Source organism: Lissotriton vulgaris, chromosome 11 (assembly GCF_964263255.1).
Source record: "Lissotriton vulgaris chromosome 11, aLisVul1.2, whole genome shotgun sequence".
Lineage (NCBI taxonomy): Eukaryota > Metazoa > Chordata > Amphibia > Caudata > Salamandridae > Lissotriton > Lissotriton vulgaris.
In genome coordinates, this window is record NC_141699.1 from 574,734,425 (window position 1) to 574,756,324 (window position 21,900).

Genomic DNA, 21,900 nt, shown 5'->3' on the forward strand with positions numbered 1-21,900 from the left:
CCCCCCCACCACCACCACCTGAAAGAAAGGTCTGGCTTGACCGCTACGCTCATATTCAGGGCATATTCAGTGAATAACTTTAAATACAATAAGAGTGTTTAGTAAACTGCAGGTTTGTGAGTGGGTGTGGTGAAATGAGAGAGGCTTATTACACAGCTCAAAATACCACTTTCCAAGATGAAATGTGTGCAAATTGTTTTTACAAGGATGCTTTGTTTTACACATGACCTGGATTGATAATACCACCACCAACATAAATGTGACAGGTGTGCCTGTTTTTCAGAGACGGTCAAACTGTGGATGGATTTTTGCTACTGCCATCCTCAGGTTGTGCTCCACAGCCAGTCTTGAACTGTACTTAGTCTTTAATACAGCAAGTGCTGAGAGCCCAATCTCACATAAATAGGACGAGCTGAAAGGCAAGAGAGTTTTGATAGCAGTTTCTCCCAAAGCTGAATATTCTGCAGACATTTTCAGCCAAGACAGGGACTGTGAGGGAGACAGTGTTGTCAGTTGTTTCGAGCACTCCCTTGCTCAGAGCTGCTACATGAGAAACAAATCTTCTCTAGAACTCATTAACACATGTTTTAGGCAGCATTCTAATGGGATAATTGCCCACCAACCAGTTATGGATCCGAAGACAGTTGAAAGTCCACAGAGAAGGCGCTGAACAGACACCTCATTGAGAATTTCTTAGTGGTACGATAAGTTGCTTGATTGAAGTAGTGGGGGGTTGGGACACATCAGGCTTATGTTTAAAAAGAGATAGAAGGAGGGTTAAATGGCCTCACTTAGCAGATTCACCCTCACAGCTTGCAAAAATATATCAGCTCGCAATCCCCTTCATAACTCAGATGGGTGACTCGACTTTCCGGCAGCAGGCAGTAGATACACACAGGCAGTTAGCAGTGGCGTTGGGGGGAAGTGTTCTACCCTGTAAGACGCATCCCTGGTTTGATGATGCCTGCAAGAAATTAAAAAAGGAGCTCCTTGCGGCAATCAAATCTAAAGATAAAGTGAACATCAGGGCAATTAGACTGTCGTATAAAAAGGAGATCATCAGGGGTAAGAGAGAGTGGGAGGAAGCCAGGTGGGAAGAACTGAGAGGTGCCCTCCTGGCAAAGGATTCCAAATTATTTTGGGCAATAGTAAGCTCTGGCGCGAGAGAGGGAGGAGATCTCTACTACCAAATATAGCTCCCTCAGTTTGGGAGGCGCACTTTGCAGAGCTTTACACAAGTCCGAGATTGGCACCCTTGAATATACAAACAGGGGCTGGATATCAGTGCCAAACAGTGCCCCTGGGACTCCATCGGCCCCTGACCTCCCGCACGAGTGTCGACTGCGGGGGGTCCCGGGCTTGGGCCACCAGACGGGCCAGTGGGATACCGGGGGAGGACGGGCTCTGGAAAAATTGAGAGCATCTCACTCAAGGAAGTGGAATCTGCGGTTGCTAGGCTGCTCCCAAATAAAGCCCCAGGCCTCGATAGGTTACCAGGTGACCTCTTCCGATCCCAGCCAAAAATTTGGGCACCGTACCTTGTTGTGTTGTTTAATGCGGTCCTCAGGGGAGCTAAGTTTCCGGACTCTTGGGCGGGCGCTGATATTGTTCCCATTTTTAAAAAGGGATGCCCTTTAGTTCCATCGAACTACAGGCCGATTAGTCTTTTGGATACTACCCTGAAACTAATGGGCCGGATCCTCCTGGACAGATTATTGGGATGGATGGAGGAGTTCGAAATATTAACCACCCTCCAGGCCGGTTTTAGATCTGGAATCTCGACCCTGGACCAAATTTTTGGGCTGCAGGTCCTCTTTTGGAAGACAGTAAAAGTAGAGGGTGGCAGCCTCTACCTTGTCTTCGTAGACCTGCTGGCCGCTTTCGATCTTGTACCCAGGGAGAGCCTATGGAGGGTCTTGAAAGAACTTGGCCTCCCGCCCTATCTACTAGATGTCCTGAAGCGCTTTCATGCAGGGAACTATGCCCAGGTGAGGTGTGGGAAGAACGGAGAATTAACAGCCCGCTTCCCCGTAACCAGAGGTTTACGACAGGGCTGTGCCCTGGCCCCTACACTCTTAAGTCTTTACATCAATGGTTTGGTGGGGGAATTAGCTAGTGTCAAGGATAGTGATGCCCCGTGGTTGGCCACAGGTCGGGTGCCCGCTCTGATGTTCGCAGACGATAGCTTGTTGTTGTTGCGAACACCAACGGGCATCCAGCGGGTTCTGGACGGGTTTGTTTCTTTTTGCGCCTCGCGGGGACTAGAGATAAACTTGGAGAAGACCAAGTTCATGATCTTCGGTCCCCCGAGGCGCACCCGCCCGGGCCCTATGCTAAATGGCACCCCGCTTGAACGGGTAAGAACCTTTGTTTATCTGGGCGTCACCTTGACTGAAGACTTTGGTTGGGGTCCACAGGTATCTAAATCCACCCTGAGGCTCTCGCAGATTGTAGGAGGTATAGGCAAGTTTAAAAAAACAACCCAATTTAAGCCAGTTGCCCCTGCCCTTGAGATCTATGGTGCCCAAGTTAGGCCAGCTGTGATGTATGGTGCAGAACTCTGGGGTTATACGAACACGCAAAGCCTCCTCAAGGTGGAGCAGGCCTTCATGAGGAACTTGGTGAGTCTTCCCCAGAGTACCCCGCTCACACCCCTGAGATTAGACTTAGGTCTAGAGCCCATTACAGAATTGATAGCCGCTCGACCTCTCCTGTATTGGAAAAGGCTCTGGACTGTACCGGAGCTTTTGGATTATAGAGCTGAATTTTCTGTAGTTTGGGGGCGGTTGAAGAGCAAGAATACACCTTGGTTATCACACATTAAAACCCTTGCATACCAAATTGGCCTGCCCCAACTATGGGAGACCCCGGAGGTGAGCTGCCCAGAGAACAGAGCTGTTGGCCTCTTTGAGACATTATAATCTAAGTTTGCTATACAGCTCGACAACCATGGGCAGGTTGACCATAGAATTTCTGCAGGTAAAACTCGTACCCAAGAGGGAGGAATTTTTGGATCTAATACAGCCTTCACTAGCAAGAAAATTGTACACTCAATTAAGACATGGCTGTCTGCCTATTGGGGCACTGACTTGTACATGGGCCGGACGAGAAGATGGAACCTGCCCAGCTTGTAATAGCAGTAAAGAAGACACTGTCCACGTTCTGTTCTTCTGCCCAGCATATAGTAAAACACGGATATGCTGGTTGGCACCGCTGTGCAGAAATTTGGGACTAAAACAATGCGCACTAGCCTGCAGAATTTTAAGACACGACACCTCCCCTCTTATTGTGTTTTCGGTCTCCCGCTTCCTATATGGTATGTGGCGCAGAAGGTCTACCCTGATTAACTGTGATAAACTGTGATGATCGTTACCTCTTTTTTCTTTTTTTTTGATAACTTACTGTTTAATAACTTTTTAACTCAATGTTCTTAAATATTTATGTATTTTATCTCAGCACATGTATGTATTATAGTTGCACTTTTATGGTCTATGACCGAAATAAAGTTATCAAATGAATGAATGAATGAAAAAGAAATAGAACTAATAATAAATTAATGATGTTGTCTAGTTTACTTCAGAGTAATGTTGTCTGAGAGACTTTGTGATGGTAGGGACATGTTAGGGATTTTGGGTGCCCTGGGCCAGAACTATTTTCAGCTCTGCCATACCCTATTTAGCCAGGCTACTAACGGTGCACAGGCACTGTTGTCGAAATTCTAAAAGCGTTTATATCTAATATTCAGAGATAGTGATGTATTTTCCCTGTTGTAACAAAGCAGCCGCCCACTAATTTTACAGTGAATAATATCTGTGATATCCTCCAATTTCTCATATGTGAGGACCCACTTGGATCTAAGTTTTTTATGGTTAACATTTTTATAGTTGTTGCATGAAACAAACACATTTCTCTACAAATAGTAATAGACTCCCTCACATCAATTACATTAAAAAGAAATTAAACAAAACAGTATTTGCAAGAATCTGTTTAGGAATTATTCCAGTCCATCAGGGCAAAAACAGAACTGTCTCTATCAAGGGGCCCCTGAAAGGCTGGATTGTAGTGCATTTAGATGTCTCCTTTTGTAAATTAGGACGAAAACCTTAATGGGGCACGACATGCCCATACTTGTGTACAGGAGTGAGTGAGGCGACCATATGAATTTGGCTGCTCATGTTAGTGCAGAGTGGGACGAATGAATGTATGGTTATTGGTGGGCTTATTGGAGTGAGATTGCTGATTGAGCAGTGAGGGGGACAGGCGAGTGAAGTGTCACAAGTGCAGGCTGAGTAGTGTGCTTGTGTGACTGCAGCGTGAGGTACAGGGTGAACAGGGCAAGTGCATTGTGAGTGCAGAGTAATCACTGTGAGTGGAGGGTAAGTGGGTGAATGGTGTGAGTGCATGGTGATCAGTGTGAGTGCAGGGTGAGTGGGCGAATGGTGTGCGTGCATGGTGATTAGCGACCGGAGAACTACGGCGGGCGCGCTGCTTCCGCATTCTCACGGAGAGACAGAGTGAAGTTATCGGCTGCGCACGGTAGAAGATTGACTCCTCCGTTTTTTGATATCTACTTGAGCAATACAATTTACACCAGCCTTGGAACGCTATCCCGACATAACACGTGGTGCTAAATCGGCAATAAGTTTCGGTGCGGACACACGTCGCACTGGTGGTGGCATACCACATAAGGGTGCCCACTGACATTGGGGTCCTTTTTACCTACGTGCACATTGATTTATCCTTTGCCCCTTCCTTCCTCATCCCGTCCTGATGAAGTCCCTTTTCTGAGGAATTCAGTTACCCGGTTTCCCTGTGGGTCGAAACGTCGACACTCTCCTTTGGAGCCGGCACCTGCAATTACCTGTCCCGCCCCCCCACTCCTAATCCCTTTGCCAGCAGTGCAAATCAAGAAATACGGCGGACTTTAAAACCATGAGTCAGTGAAAAAGAATTACATTTTTTGCGAGCTATTAGAGTCAGGGCAGGCTCATTCTTGTATATAAATCATTTTCACTTTGTTTATTTGATCCCCTTGATCAATCACTTGAGCACTTACTTTCACTCTTTTCTGTGCACTTTTATTGATACTAGAACCCCTTGGTTGTGTAAATAATTTTATAAATCTGCCATTTTTCAATGTATATTAAATAAGAGAGTCCTTTGGAGTCATTTTTCTGTTCTCTGTCTCGGTGGGCTGTAGGGAGTTTTTGTCAGCAATTAGCGCGGGGATACACAGTTGTGCAGCCATGCGCTTTATAAAACGCTTTATTATTATTTTATTATTATTATTGAGAATTCCCTGTTTCAGGTATTGTTTATGTATCAATTGATATTCTGGGCTATTATATCTATCATGTCATGTTTTTTCAAACAAACTTAGTGATTCAATCCACAGTTGACCAACAAAGAAATAATTGAGTATAATAGGTACTGTGTTGCATGGTGAATTTACGTCTAGGACCAACTGTTGACTATAACAACTGGTGATCAGGGTGAGCGCATTGTGATTGCTGTGAATGCAGAGTGATCACTGTGATTGGAGGGTAAGTGGGTGAATGGTGGGAGTCCATTGGGATCAGTGTGAGTGCTGGGTGAGAGTGAAAGTGAAGGGCAAGAATGAGGAGTAAGTGGTATGAATGCATTGTGCATTCCCAGACACTTGAAGTAACTCAGCATGTTATTGACGGAAGTGTAGGGTTTCAAATGTGTTAAACTATTGCTATTATGGCAGTAACCAGGGATCAGGGTGGAGGAAATAAATAATGTGCTGATCCCTCAACAAACTTCCAGTCTTATGATTAAGGTTGCCAGCTCATTATTTTGATGTCCCAGATGGTATAAAAATAAGCAGTCACCTAAAGCTGTATTTTCAGCAGATATCTGTGCATACTTTGAACAGCAAATAGAAATAGAAATAACTTTTAATTGTTTTCTATAGCTGCATGAATGATCCAGGACTAATAATAAAAAGGAACAAAGATAGTAAAGTAACATTACAAATGAATACATACTTCTTATTTATAACCATATTTAGCAATTTGCAAGCTGTTTAACCCCTTCCATGCTCATGACGAGCTCAGCTCGTCATGCAGCACAGTGCTCGTGTGCTCATGATGACCACACCCGTGTTCATTGCTGTCCAGCACATCAGGGGAAACTCTCTAGCAGCGATGCGGATAAACAACACATGGCTGGCTGGCATTTTGTGTGCCTGCCTCTGCAATTTTAAAAGAAACTTTCATGGATGTTTTAAGGATTTTGGGGCCTTTGGGCCAAATTTAATTTTTGGGGCCCCTGTTCGGACCAGCTTTGATTTTATGATCCAGTCTCAGCTCTTTCATGCCTTCTTTGGTCAAATACTAAACGTGTGTACATCGGATATTCAGGATTAGTGATGCGTGTTTTCAGTATGTAACACAACAGCAGTTCACTAATATTACTGCAAATTATCTGTCACACCCTTCCATTTCTCATATGTGAGGTAATGTATTGATATAAAATAAACTTTTTATATGGATGTCGCATGACGCATGAACACATTTTGTTTGCAAAATGTCTGCATTAGACTTTTACACATTAAAAATGAATGATAGAAAAACGCTATTTACAAAATTGTGTTTAAAATGATTCAAGGTAGTGAGGCAAGACCGTAGAACAGAGCTGGCTCTTTCAACATCCCCCTCCACTCCCACCCCCTTTGAATGGCTGGGGCCCTGGGCCATAGCCCACTTTGCCCCATTCCTTAAACTTTCTGGACACTTTGTCTCCGTCCTGGGAAGAGCTAACTCTACCAGGAGGGGGTTAATACATAGAGGTGAAATGCTTCAGCTGCAGTGGGAGGCAAGGAGTTTCCTCTGCTGAAAGGTGTCTGTTTGTTTGCTTTTGGTTTTAGCAGAGGAGACTCCTTGCCTCCCACTTCAGCTGAAGCTGTCAGCTCTGTGAAATAACCCCCTCCTGGGAGAGTTAACCAGACAAGAGAACGGGCAAGTCGTGCCCCATCTACGCAGGGAACAAAGGTCAGATTGAGTGGAGTGCGCGCCCCCCCCCTGGGATGGTGTCGCGCCACCCCAAGGGGGCGCACTCCACAGATTGAAGAACTCTGCCCTAACCCATCTTCACACTGCTTCGTGGTAAGTTGTGCACTCCCTTTCCCTCCCTTTCCCTCCATTTCCCTCCCTTTCCCTCCCTCTCACTCCCTCACTCCCACTCCGTCTCCCTCCCTTTCACTCCCTCTCTCTCTCCCTCCCTTTCCTCCGCTCACTCCCTATCAGTCTCCCTCCCTTTCCCTCCCTCTCACTCCCTCTCCGTCTCACTCCCTTTCCCTACCTTTCCCCCCCTTGCACCCCCTCTCACTCCCTTTCCCTCCCACTCACTACCTGTCACTCTCTTTCCCTCCCTTTCTCTCCCTCTCACTCCGTCTCCCTCCCTTTTCCTCCCTCTCACTCCCTCTCCACCTCCCTCCATCTCCCTCCCTCTCACTCCCTCTCCAGCTCCCTCTCCAGCTCCCTTCCTTTCCCTCCCTCCCACTCCCTCTCTGTCCCCCTCCCTTTCACTCCCTCTCCGTCTCCCTCCCTTTCCCTCCCTCACTCCCTCTCAGTCTCCATGCTTTTCCCTCCCTCTCACTCCCTCTCAATCTCACTCCCTTTCCCTTCCTCTCACTCCCTGTCACTCTCTTTCCCTCCCTTTCTCTCCCTCTCACTCCATCTCCCTCCCTTCCCCTCCCTCTCACTCCCTCCCCATCTCCCTCCTATTCCCTCCCTCTCACTCCCTCTCACTCCCTCTCAATCTCCATCCCTTTCCCTCACTTTCCCCTCCCTCTCTGTCCCCCTCCATTTCCATCCCTCTCACTCCCTCTCCCTCCCTTTCCATCCCTCTCCCTCCCTCTCACTCCCTCTCCATCTCGCTCCCTTTCCCTCCCTCTCACTCCCTCTCTGTCTCCCTCCCTTTCACTCCCTTTCCCTCCCTTTCCCTCCCTTTCCCTCCATTTCCCTCCCTTTCCCTCCCTTTCCCTCCCTCTCACTCCCTCACTCCCACCCTGTCTCCCTCCCTTTCACTCCCTCTCTCTCTCCATCCCTTTCCCTCCCTCTCACTCCCTATCAGTCTCCCTCCCTCTCACTCCCTCTCCGTCTCACTCCCTTTCCCTACCTTTCCCTCCCTCTCGCCCCCTCTCACTCCCTTTCCCTCCCTCTCACTCCCTCTCCGTCTCCCTCCCTCTCCGTCTCCCTCTCTTTCCCTCCCTCTCACTCCCTCTCACTCTATTTCCCTCCCTCCTACTCCCTCTCTGTATTCCTCTCTGTATTCCTCCCTTTCCTTCCCTCTCACTCCCTCTCACTGTATTTCCCTCCCTATCCCTCCCTCTCCCTCCCTGTCTGTCTCCCTCCCTTTCCCTCCCTCTCACTCCCTCTCCCTCTCCATCTCCCTCCCTCTCCCTCTCCCTCTCCCTCTCTTTCCCTCACTCTCACTTCCTCTCACTCCCTTTCCCTCCCTCTCACTCCCTCTCTGTCTCCTTCCCTTTCCCTCCCTCTCACCCCCTCTCCGTCTTCCTCCCTTTGCAATCCTCTCACTCCCTCTCACTCCCTCTGCATCCCCCTCCCTCTCACTCCCTTTCTGTCCCCTCCCTTTCCCCTCCACTCCCTCTGTCACCCTCTGTCATCTTACCCTGCCTGTGTGCCAGCCTGGGCACACACACACTCACAGCAGCACCCGAGCACTTCACAGGTCTTTAAAAGACCATTTGCATGTTAATGAGGCTCTGGTGTATTTCACCTGTTCTTAAGCCCCTGCAGCTTTACTCTGGCCATCGCTAGGATAGCCCGGGACCCCACAGAGCAGCAGAGTCTCTCGCGCTGCTGCAGACACTCTTAAAAAAAATGTAAAACACAGGTGCGATGTCTCGGGGGGCCGCAGGCCGCCTTGGAAGGCTTACCGGGCCGCTGGAGGCCTGCGGGCCGTACTATGAGTACCCGTGATCTAGAGTGTTTATTGCAAACACAGTGGACCTTGTCGAGCGTTACATTTTTCCAATAAAGGGCACAAGGAGGAATAAGAGTTTCTGGGACATGTCAATAAGGCTGATGGTCCAATAATTCCCTGGGTCATATTTTCAGCCTTTTTTATGTAAATTGGGATGATCTTTGCCCTCTGCCAGGAACCAGAAATTTGGCCCCCTTCTAGAATTGAACAGAATAGCTGGTGGAAATAGGTAGCTCAGATCAGTGGTTCTGAACTAAAAAGGTCCCTAGGGATGGAGCTTTATTCGACGGAAGCGAAATAAGCGCTTCCAGTGCATCTTTGCGTTGAAGAGTCAAGGGCGTGCCTTCACACCAAAGGGAAGGAGGATCACTCGCTGACACTCTTCCCTCATAGTATGGCTTGGCTGCATATATTTTGGAAATGTTGCACCCAAGTCTGGGGTTGAAGGTTATAATCAATACTCATGTCTGCATTGCATTTGCCATGGGCCACAATCCCCCAGAATGATTTAGTATCCCCTGCACCTAAAAGCTACAACCAGATCCTGCAACATCTCCCATTCCCAATCTAATTTGCCTGTTTTAGATCTCTTTCGTTTTCCTTTCTGGCCCTAGCAATGTCTTGCCTAATGCCAGTTTTAGGCTCAGGATCAGGACATGTCTTAATTTCCTGCAGCTACTATTAAACCAAACACAGTGGGTGTGCAAGATATGGGCCTTATGGACCTCTTTGCTAAGTGAGGCTTTAAGGGTAATAACAAGATTTTCATGGCACTTTAATATCACCTGGGTCAGGGTTTTGCATCCCGCATTTGGACAGTGCCTCCAAAATGACCACCACTTGGTCTTAAATCTGGCTCAGAACAGTTGAATCCTTACAGACAGACTCCCATTTTAGGACTCGCTTATCATTTGTGAGTGTCAGTGTGACCCAGAAATCGAGTTGTCATTCTGATGGTCGCTGTTCCCAAAACCAATAAGAAACAGATGGAGGACATTGTGGTTACTGTTATGGCGCTCCACAACCACCATATCATTAAAAGATAACCACAATGGTAGTGACAGGAATATGCAGTTAATGCAACTCTTTTGCAGTGCATGTTTAAAAGTGTAGGCACCACAGTGATCCGAAGGATCCCTGCCACTGGAGTCCTGAGGCCAAGGCAGAGGGATAAACTCAACAGTTGATCCGTGACCACAAAGCATCTTGTAAAAGTGTCCAAAGCTAGCTAAGGGACTCCCCAAAATGCATCCTCCTCCTCTGTTAAATTAAAGAATTTAGGACCAGAAGGTTCAAAAGTATAATCAAAATCACCAGTGGCGATTATCCTTTCTTTTTGTGGGAGGGTATCTAAAACATCTTCTAAAGCATCTAAGGTTTAAGATGGCTTATTTGCCCCACTCAGCCTATTATACATATTAAAAAAATAACAAGGGGATTCCCCCATCAATATACAGCCCCAGGATATCATAAGAATTTATAGCAAGCCTTGCAATGGCAAGAGCTAGAGAATGTTAGATTAAAAAAATAAAGACACCTGCTGACGACCCCTGCCACCAAATACCACTAGACAACAATATGTGGTAAATCCTGATCTGTGGCCTGGAGCAACACACCATGTTTCCTGTAACACACAAATATCATAAGCATTGATGGAAGTCCCCCAGTGTGGGTCAGCCAGATTGGCATTGAGACTAGCAACGTTCCACGAAAGTATATTCCAGACTTTGTGCTGTGAATCCCTCGGGTGGACAATGTTTCATTAACGGAGTATGACCCTGCACAAATTTGAAATGGATGAGGCCTTGATGGTGTGTTCATTCCGAAACCCACCCATATGTAAGGCTGATCCATATGTGGCAAAAACTGAGGATCCTGGTAGAAACTCAATGGCAAGAGAAACCCAGTAGTACCAGATGCAGGCTTTCAGATACCATCAGTCTTGAGCATCCAGTGATGAGAATGATTCAAATAGAGTTTCTAAAGGAAAGTTCACAGTTGTGTTTCCAGGAAAACCAGTTCTTTTGACGGAGCTAGGCACATCCCTTATGGGATTCGGAGTGGTAAGAGACCAAATAAAATACCCCAATTGATTCCAGTTGATGGAAATGGCAGTTGGTTTAATCATCTCAGGAGAAATTCCACAATCAGGGGAGTCTTAAAGTTCACTAGTACACAGTCCCCAGGCAATCCTTAGGATGGATACCAAGCCAAGGTGATCTGTGGGCTGATAAGACTTCTGGGGCTAGGAATGGGTCAACTCATGTTGGTTTTCAACCGATGCACTGAATTATTCCCCAGAGTCTCAAAATCTTCTCTTGCATTGGGAGGTACCTCAGGTGCATTTGTTTTAGAACAATTTGGCATGGGGTGCACTCTGGGGGGATTTGAGTATAACACATGGGAGATCTACCATGGTGGATCCTCTGGATAGGCTTACTGTTGATGTTGTGCCCTGCTATTTGGTTTGCCTTGCCCCCCAAAATAATTGCAGAAGCCTGGGTACCACTAGGCTCAGTCACAGATGGCAAATGAGAAGTAGGTGGAGTGGATCTAAATAGCTCCTGATGCATGTGTAAGTGAGGGTGTCCTTCAAGGTATTTATTTATTTTGACGGTTTTGTATAGCGCAAACAAGACACTTGCGGGTATCAGAGCGCTTTACAGGATATATATATAAATATAGGATGACAAATACAATTAAAACACAGAATTATGAGAGTACAGTACTGATAATTATTAGACATTGGCATATATCTAAAGGAATGTACAAGTAACAGTTCAAATGAATTTAGACATGAAGTGTCCTTCCCCATCGTAGAGCGTGACACGGCCTGTAGTGATTTCAGTTTCCCCTCTAACAAGCCAAGTTGAGCCACTACTGGGGCAAGCTCTACCCTTAGAATGGCCCTACATTCTTCTAGAGCAGTCTCCATGAACCCCTCCAGGAGCTCCTGGAAGGGTACCCTGCAAATCTCGATGGACACACAAGATGGTGAAGGGGAAGTAGAGTTGTAATACTGAAGGGACTTCTCTTCTAACCTCATGGACTGGTTGTTGATATAGCAGGAAAACTAACCTGCTCACCTAAGGACTCACTCAGGGAGACAAAATGATTGCTGCAGGGGAAAACACTGTCAGAGGAGATTAGAGTCAAAGAAGATAAGAGACATGTTAAAGGTGGGTCTATCTGGGAGGCAGAGAGCGGTTCCAGAATCTGTTTCCTAGATCTCGTAAACATCCCAGGAATTCTCTTTTGCTTACACTGGGTATTACTAATGAGGGGACTGGTAGCACCTCATTAAGGGGTGGCCTGAGCGGGTACTAGAATTTGCTCACATTCAATCAGCAGATTATCTATTCTATCCAGGATATAAATGTGCCCAGCAGCCTTTTGCGTTTTGTTAGATCTCTTCAATCTACCTGCACATGGCCCTTCCCCCGTTGCCTTTCATTTCCCTATCACCAACCTTAAGTAGCCAAGCAATCAGAAGTGCAAACTAGGTTTACCAGGGACAAGAAGTTGGACAGGGGAAGCTGTAGATATGGAATAGGTCGCCTACTGCTATACAATGTAAAAGTACAGGCGTGCAGTAAGTTGAACAAGGGAGTGAGTTGTACAAACAGCAAGCAGAGGTACCTTAAGATATAGGACACATTAGAGGGTTGGCCCAGTCCAGCCTTCTCCGGGCTACGACAAGCGTGGAAAGGCCCACACTTGGCCCAGGCTTCACCTGACGAGGTGACACTGTGGGAATGCAGGGAGCGATTTTCAGCACGTCGCTGGCCCTGCCTCCTTACAGCTGCACTCTACACCCATGCCTCCTGGCCCTTTTCATGATGGGAGAATGAGGTCCCCTTGGGTGAGTGGAGATCCAGGATGGCAAATGGCTACTCACTTTGAGCCTAGAAGCCCCACACTGCCCGGATGCAGGGAGCACTTTTCAGTGGATTGCTGGTCTCACTCCCTTAGAGCTGGACTCTGCACCACACCTCTGGAGTGTTTCTGGATGGGGATGAAGTCCACTTTGGTAAGTGGAGATCCTGGATGGCACACTGCCTCTCACTTTGAGCCTAGAAGTCCCACACTGCTGGGATGCAGGGAGCACTTTTCACCGCATGGCTGGACCCACCACCTTACAGCTGCACTCTGTATCCAAACCTCCTGGTGCATTTTGTGATGGGGGATTACTAGACCTGTCATCCTTGGTGTGGATTCCCCAGGCTTTTTGTTGCTACCTCCTGTATCTTTTAATGTGTGCTGGACTTCAGGTTTTGGTACTCTGGGCACTTTACCACTGTTGATCAGTGCTAAAGTGCCAGTGCTCCCTATGTAAATTGTGATTATGATTGGTTATCTATGATTGGCATATTTGATTTACTGGTAAGTGCCTAGTAATGTGCACTATGTGTGCCCAGGGATGGTAAATCAAAAGGTACTAGTGGGCCTGCAGCACTGGTTGTGCCACCCACAAATAGCCCTGTTAACGTGTTCCAGGCCTGTCATTGCAGTGTCTGAATGCAGTTCTAACCTGCCATGCCAAACTGGCAAGTGCATCCACTTGCCAGGGCCAAACCTTCCCTTTGACTTCATGTAAGGCACCCTTAAGGTAGGCCCAAGGTACTACCATGGGCAGGGTGCAGTGTATGTGAAAGGTAGGCCATGTACTGGTGTGTTTTAATTGTCCTAATATTGAAATAATGCTAATTTAGTTTTTCACAATTGCAATGACTAAATCTCCCATAGGCTATCATTGGAACTGCCTTGTAACATTTTACAAGTGTAGCTTTTGATTGGGAACCTCGAGAGATTTGGAGTTTAGGATCCCTGAACTCAGAATTTAAAAATTCATCTTTTAGTGAAGATGGTTTTTCAATTTTGTGTTTAAAAATGCCCCTTTTACAAAGTGTGTATTTTCTTGCTTTACCATTCTGTGTGTCTCTACCTGCATGTGGAATCAACGTCTGGTTTAGACTGAAAAGGGCTGTTTGGACACTCACAGAAAGGGAGTGAGGTGTTCCGTGCATATTCTGATGGGTCTTCCTTAGCTAGAGTGGTGGAAGGAGTTGTCACTGACACCTGAATAGGGCTGTGTCTGCCTTTCACAATGGTGTCTCCACCCCGGTAGTGAGATTGGACCAGGGAGGACAGGACTGGTTCTAGAAAGCCAGAGAGACTTTCTTTGAAAACTGCACACTTCAAAGAACTGTAGAACACTTTTGCACCAAGAGGAGGCTCTGCCAAGGAGAAGAGCTGATGAGCTGTGAGGAGGAGTACTGCCCCTTTGCTGTGTGATACTTTGCTGGGTTGGCCTGCAGTTTCTGCTTCGGCTTTTACTTTGGAGAGGGCAAAGACTAAACTTCGCTGTGTATCCTGCTTGAGAAGAATCTCAAAGGGCTTGAGGTAGAGTTTGCCTCCTGTTAAGAAGTCTCAGGGACGCAAAGACTTCACCTACAGCATCCCTGAACTCCACAGCTGGAAGTTCTGACCTTCCTTGTGGTGCCAACTCCAGTTCTGGGCCCTTTGAGGTTGTTGTGCTGCACCTGTTGCTGAAAATCCATGTATCGCCCGTCCAGCACCGTTTTTCCCACCACAAGCTGCAGTGTGCTTGAATAACACACAATATCACCATACCTGTCAGCAGCCGAAGAAACCACCACAGCCCAAGTACCAATTTTGCAAAGTCTGAAACTCCCACTCCAACTCCAATGCAGGCCCTGCTGGGCACTTGGAAACGTTGAAGCATCACCTGTCTCCAGCTGAAGATATTGACGCAGTTCCTGGAATGCCGCTGCATCGACCTGTAGTGCTTGGATTTTCTCATGCATCACACCTCTGTGCAAAATCTACATCGATTCTGGGCTTTCAATAGGAATTCAATTCATTACCTCCTCTCCAGTAAGGAACTAGCGCATCACCTCCTCTCCAGTAAGGAACCGATTAATCACCTCCCCTGCATGGCAGTAAGGAACTGACCCACCACCTTCCCGGTAATTTTGACTCATTTAAGGTTCTTTGTGCTAAAAGTGACTCATCCATAGTTTTCTATGGAAAGAACTGTTTTTACCTTTTGGGAGTCATATTTTGAAATTTGTATGGTGGCTTGTTGTGGTTTTCATCTTGTCTTATTTAGATAAAGAAAATGTATTTTACTAAACTTGTGAGGTATCCATTTGTAGTGTTTTCACTGTGTTACTGTGTGTTATATACAAATGCTTTATACATTGCCTCTGAAATAAAACTGACTGCTCATGCCAAGCTACCAAGGGGGTGAGCAGGTGTTATGTTAGGTGTGTAACTCCCCTAGCCCGATTAGAAGCAAGAGACCCTACTTGGAAAAGGTGCAAGCCACTGCCAACTAGAGACCTCCTTTTCTAACAGGGATGAAGTCCCCTTGGGAGAATGGAGGTCATGTTTGGCAATTGATCCCTCACTTTGAGCTTAGAAGATCTTTACAATATAACCCTTTCACCTCTAAGGCTCATATTTATCATTATTTTATGTAACGCAGCAAGACACCTTGCTGTGCTACAATGATATGGCACATTCACTCTCTGCCTGCATTGGCACACAAACTGCTTATTGTAGCTCCCATTTTTAATAAAGGTCCTCCCACACCCCCTTCTCCTCTCCTCCTCCTCCTCCTCCTCCTTTGCCTCCTTTGCCTCCTCCTCCCCACCACCTCTTCCTCACTTCCCCACCTCCACCTGCCTCTCCTCCTCCCCACCTCCCTCAACTCCTCCCTCTTCCCCTCCTTCTTCCCTTCTTTTACAAACAACAACAGGTTATCCCTTCACATCTATCACATACAAAAACAAGCTAAGGTGAAAGAAGGGTATAACAAATGAGCAAATTCCTTGGCTTGTTATATTAGCACTTACATCCAGGGGCATAACACAGGACCCCTCAGCCCCTGTGTTGCAGGGGGGGCCCCATGCTACAGGGGCCCCCTCCTCGGTCGAGCAGCACTTAGCACTTTAGATAACTTACTTTACGCTTGCGGTCATTAATTAAATGATGCGCAGCCACGTCTGCGCGGTCCTCACCATTAGGGTGGAGCATAGGGGAGCGGGTCATTGTCATGCGCATGCCGCTTTACGTAATTAAAAGTGCGCACAAGGTGCGATGGCTCAGAGAGAAAGTGCAACCATAATTTTATTACTAACCTTGCCCCGTCTTCTGCCATCGACTTGAGCTTATCACTGAAGCTGCAGGCCAGGCCTCTGGTGAGTCTGTCAGAAGAGTCTCAGAGGGTGGGGTGGGGTGGAGTCACAGCTGAAGATATTTTATTATATTTTTATTTGTGCCCTTTTTTGTTTTTCATATGTTTAAAACTTTAAGGGGGTATGTTTCATAGTGCAAATTCATATATTTGGTGCATGCCATGTTCTATCAACGTTCATCAAATGTGAAAATAGACTGGTAGCGCCTTACGTGCACAAGTGACTGAAAACTGAAACCGAAGTTAGGCATGCTAGGAGCTCTTCTCACTATTCCATGCTGTTCTCCTGTGCAAGATTAAAATGCACAGCAGTGACATAAGACTGTGTGGCGCTTTAGTAATTGCACAAATTATGAAAACAATGCACCACTCCCTTTTACCCCACACATGTTGTACTCAACCACAGACAAAGGCACCTTCGTGCACACCTAGCCTGTTATTCTAATGACACAAGTAAACCCGGAAGTGAAAGTTAACCCATCTCTGTTCTACTACCACTGTGCGCAGCCCCTGTGGGAAGGGACAAGGAGAGAGGTTGGTAAACTTTAAAAATGTAAGGCAGACACATTTTTAAATATACACCTGCAATATAACTGCCACTGCCACTGAATGACTTCTGCTAAATGCTCCAAAATTAGTGGCTACAGCTGGAGGGGAGGAAAGGACGTGGATGGGGATCTCAGTGAAAGAACTGCGCTACCTGCTGAAAGATAAACTATTACACAACCGGAGGGATAAACGATACTGACAAATTAGAGACTGCACAGTTCAGTGTTACATGCACACTGGATGGTACCTACATGTAATGATGGACATACACACACGGGGCACTAGGACCTGCCCGAGGGAGAACAAGGGCGGGCGGATAGGGAGGAGCCAGGGACTGGGGACTGCAGTTAGCCGATGAACGAGGAGGAAGACGGACGTGCAATAAATACGCTACCCCCTATACCCTGTGTCCGCGTCCCTGTGCCAGTAAGGACACTACATCTGGCGACGAAGGTACAAAGAACCTGTGGCATGAGAAAGACGGCTAACTCGGTGCACGTCCCTGGAAGCTCTGCTTTTGGGAAGCATCCAGCATTGTGGGACCGGTGACCGCGTGGCGTGCGAGTCACGGCGCAAGCGTCCTCGCGCGCTGGGAGTCCACCCCAGCCATCCGGAGGTGTGTTCACCTGCCCGGAACTCGCCCCGCTGCATCGCGTGTGTGTCTGGGGGCTAGAGCGCGAAGTCTGCCTGCTCGCCGGGAGCCCACCCCGGCGGCAAAATAATCAAGAAAGGCTGTCTCACCAGGTGCTCCTGCAATGACGCCCGCCTGGGAAGAGAGAGTGCGGGCTGACACCGATGATCGGTGAGTGAGAGGGAGCTGCAGTAAATGCATTCGTGTCTCCGGTAGAAGGCCAAATCTCGTACACGAGATTCTCGCGGTGGCCATCTTGAAGTTAGGCGCCTCATCCAATCCCCTGTCAGGGATCTTCGTTGCCATCTTGGGGTCAGGCAGAGAGCCTGAAAGCAAACAAGCATTGGTGAGTGCAAGAAAAAAGTAAACACGCTTTGGTGAGTGCAAGGAAAAAGCAAACAAGCATTGGTGAGTGCAATAAAAAAGTAAAGTGCAAGAAGAAAGTAAATAAGCACTGGTGAGTGCAAGGAAAAAGTAAACAAGCATTGGTGAGTGCAAGAAGAAAGTAAACAAGCACTGGCAAGTGCAAGAAAAAAGTAAACAAGCATTTGCGAGTGCAAGAAAAATAAATCAAATAAGCACTGGTGAATGCAAAGAAAAAGTAAACAAGCACTGGCGAGTTCAAGGAAAAAGAAAACAAGTATTGGCGATTGCAAGGAAAAAGTAAACAAGCACTCGTGAGTGCAAATCCAATCAAAGAACCGACAGAAAGGACTTTTGTCAGTACGCATCGGATTAAAGGGATCACGCGATGAGTGACCCAGGTCCCATGGTCGTTCCTGAGCCCTCAGGAGCCCTCACTCTTGAATCTGGCGGGGGTATGGGCTTGCGGTGGCAAGAATGGCTAGAAGATTTCACGGACTTCATAAAAGGGTCTCATGTAACTGATGCTGGACAGCAATTGATCACTCTCAGGAACCTAGTAGACAAAGAAGTTGGACAGATCATAAAAGAGCTGCCTGCTGAGTCTGCTGCCTCATAAGAAAAGGTCTGTGAAGTACTCAACCGAAAGTTCTTGCACAAAAAGAATGTCGATTATGAGCGATATACATTCAACCTGGCATCACAAGAAAAAGGTGAGCAAATGAGTGTATTCATCACACGTCTGAGACGATTAGAAAGATAATTTGACTTTGATAAGTTTTCCATGGAGGATGCCCTCCGATTGAGAATTATAGAAGGCTACCTGTCCAAGCCGCTGAGACGCAAACTGTTCAAGAAAAGCTACCCGCTAGACGAGATTGAAGAAATGACAAGAGTCGAGGATCAAGCCGACGAGCATGCGAAGAAGATGGAGGCCGGGAGAAGCGAGAAACGTGAGTAGGCATTCAGGATACAGTCTCGACAAGTGCATGGACGGTCCCCACCACAAGCACGCTCCTCCAGATCCAAGAAGCAGTACCACCCATCAAGTCGTCGGCACAGAAGTACGAGTCGCACCAAGGAAAGATCAGAACGACAACTAAAGTGCTACCGATGCGGCTACGACTTCCCACATGCAGACACATACCCAGCACTAGGTCAACGATGCCGGAAGTGTGGTAGTGACAACCACTTCGAAAGCATGTGTGGGAGTTCCCACAAGGATGCTCAACGAGATCCTACCATGCAATATCGTCCCTCAAGCAGCCGTCACCATGTCAGAGCAGTACAGGACAGACGAGACTCATCCACTGGGTCGTCACAATCCAGCTGTCACTCCTGCCGAACACACCAATCCCGAAGGTCATCATCAAGAGGATCAAGATCCCTATCACCCATCTCACAGGACCACGACGAATACATATGTTTTGTGGCAGATCCTGATCGTCTCAAGGAATATCCACAGCTCGACATCAGAATTGGTTCTCACCACACCAAGTTTGTGCTGGACAGTGGGGCGTCGCTAAGTTATTTACCTGTAGCGGAATATCAAAGAATGAGAGCACCTCCCAAATTGATCAACGCACATGTGCGCGTATATATGTGGATGTCAAAGAAACCACTCCACTGTCTTGGGAAGTTCGTGACTGAACTATCCTGTCAAGATCGCACATCCAAGCCTACATCCACTGAACCTGCCCACCGCAGAAGGACTAAGGCTGGTGGACATACTATACAAAGTAGATGACAAACTAGATATTTCTCAGAAATTCCCCAAGCTTTTCCAAGGCCTCAGGAAGATGAGAAACTGCCAAATTAGACTCCACATCAATGAGCAAATCGCACCAGTGGCACAACACCACGGGAAAATCCCATTTCATCTACAGGAAGCTGTGGAGAAGGATCTTCAAGACTTACTCGAGGCTGACATCATAGAGAGAACTGAAGAGCCAACACCCTGGGTCTCCCCGGTGGTAGTAGTCCCAAAGAAAGGAGAGGCGGGCCGAGTCCGTCTATGAGTGGACATGAGAGTGCCCAACACCGCAATAGAGAGGGAAAGGCACCCAGTCCCCCACATCAGTGACATGATCACATCACTCAATGGAGCAAAAATATTTTCAAAATTGGACCTCAACATAGGATACCATCAACTGGAGCTGCATGAGCGGTCCCGATACATCACAACATTCTCAACACATCTAGGGCTTTCAGGTGCAAAATACTCCGTTTTGGGGTGTCCTCAGCTGTGGACATTTTCCAGGAAGCAATCCGGAGAACAAACATGACACCGCGCTAGAGCGAGTCTGCAATGCCCTGATGGAAGCCAACCTAACGCTCAATCAGGACAAATGTGAGTTTCATAAGCCAACGTTGAAATTCTTAGGCCACGTCTTCTCTGGAAATGGCATGAAACCGGACCCCGAAAAGGTAGCAGCGCTAAACGATACACCGAGCCCCGTTGACGTTGGAGATGTGCGCTCGTTCCTGGGCATGGCCAGCTACTGCTCCAGGTACATACAAGACTACGCCACAATAAGTCACCCCCTGAGAACTCTCACCAAACAGGGGCAGCCATTTCAGTGGTCCACTCAATGTGAACGTGCTTTCAGAGATATCAAGGAAGCTGTGGAGTCTGCTGAAAACATGGCCTACTTCAACACAGAAAAGAAGACAGAAATAACAGTGGATGCCAGCCCTGTTGGACTAGGGGCCATTCTAGCACAGTATGACAGAGAGGAAGATCAACGTCACATCGTAGCATATGCCAGCAGGAGTCTCACAGATACGGAGAGGGCATACTCCCAGCCAGAAAAAGAAAGTCCAGCCATCGTCTGGGCCTGTGAACATTTCCACATTTTTATCTTAGGAAAGCATTTCACCTTCCTCACGGACCATCAAGCTCTGATCACAATTTTTGGAAATCCTCGAGCCAAAATGCCGCCACGAATAGAGAGATGGGGCCTCAGGTTACAAGAATACACGTACACCATTGTACACAAGCCAGGGAAAGCTGCAAACCCTGCCGACTACATGTCCAGACACCCCACCTGGACCAGCAAATCCAAACGGTCGATTGCGGACGAGTACATCCATTTTGTGGTAGATCAGGCCAGACCCCCTGCTGTTCCGCTGGAATCAATCTGTGAGGCCATCCAGCTAGACGTGACCCTGCAGGAAGTAAAACGCCGCATACAGACAAATAGCTGGCGACAGTCAGAAAATAAGGGACAAGGTGAACAAGAGATGTCCGCGTTCAAGCACGTCCATGATGAACTCTCAATAGCCACCAATGGTCTTATCCTAGGAGACACTCAGATTGTGATTCCAAGGCAGCTAAGACAAGGAGTCATCAATCTAGCACATGAAGGACACAGGGGCATAGTAGCCACGAAAAGAGCACTCCGAGAGCGAGTCTGGTTTCCAACACTGGATATAATGGTGGAAACAACGCTGAAGGACTGCCCACAGTGTCAGCTAGTGAGCCGTCTAGACCCCCCCCGCACCGCTGCAAATGTATCCACTGCCACATGGCGTCTGGCAACACATTGCCATTGATTTCTTTGGGCCATTCAAGTCGGGACAATATGTCCTGGTCATCATGGACGAATATTCCAGATTCCCCATTGCACAACTGTGCACATCCACCAAAGCCTCCAGCGCCATACCAATTCTAGATGAAGTCTTTGCCGCCTGGGGCATTCCTCAAGTGGTAAAAACTGATAATGGGCCCCCTTTCAACAGCCATGACTTCGCCGAGTTTGCTCAACACCTAAACTTCAAACACCGGAAAATCAGACCACTCTGGCCACAAGCGAATGGAATAGTTGAACGCTTCATGGCTACGGTCAAGAAAGCCATTCAGCAGGCAGAGCTCACTCGAAAGAGCATTCCCGGCGCTCAATGAAGTACTACGTCCCTACCGAAACACACCCCACTCCACCACAGGCAAATGCCCAGCCACCCTCATGCTAGGCTGGTCAGTGCGCACCAGACTGCTCATGATGAATGTCCCGGTGAGTGGATCATATCCAGATTCTGATCATGAAGAAATGGTGGCCCTGGATACGCTGAAGAAGGAAAAAATCAAGAGCAACACAGAAAAACTGACTGCAAATACCACGAGACTCCGTTGAAAGTCGTGAAACAGAAAGGAACTATCATC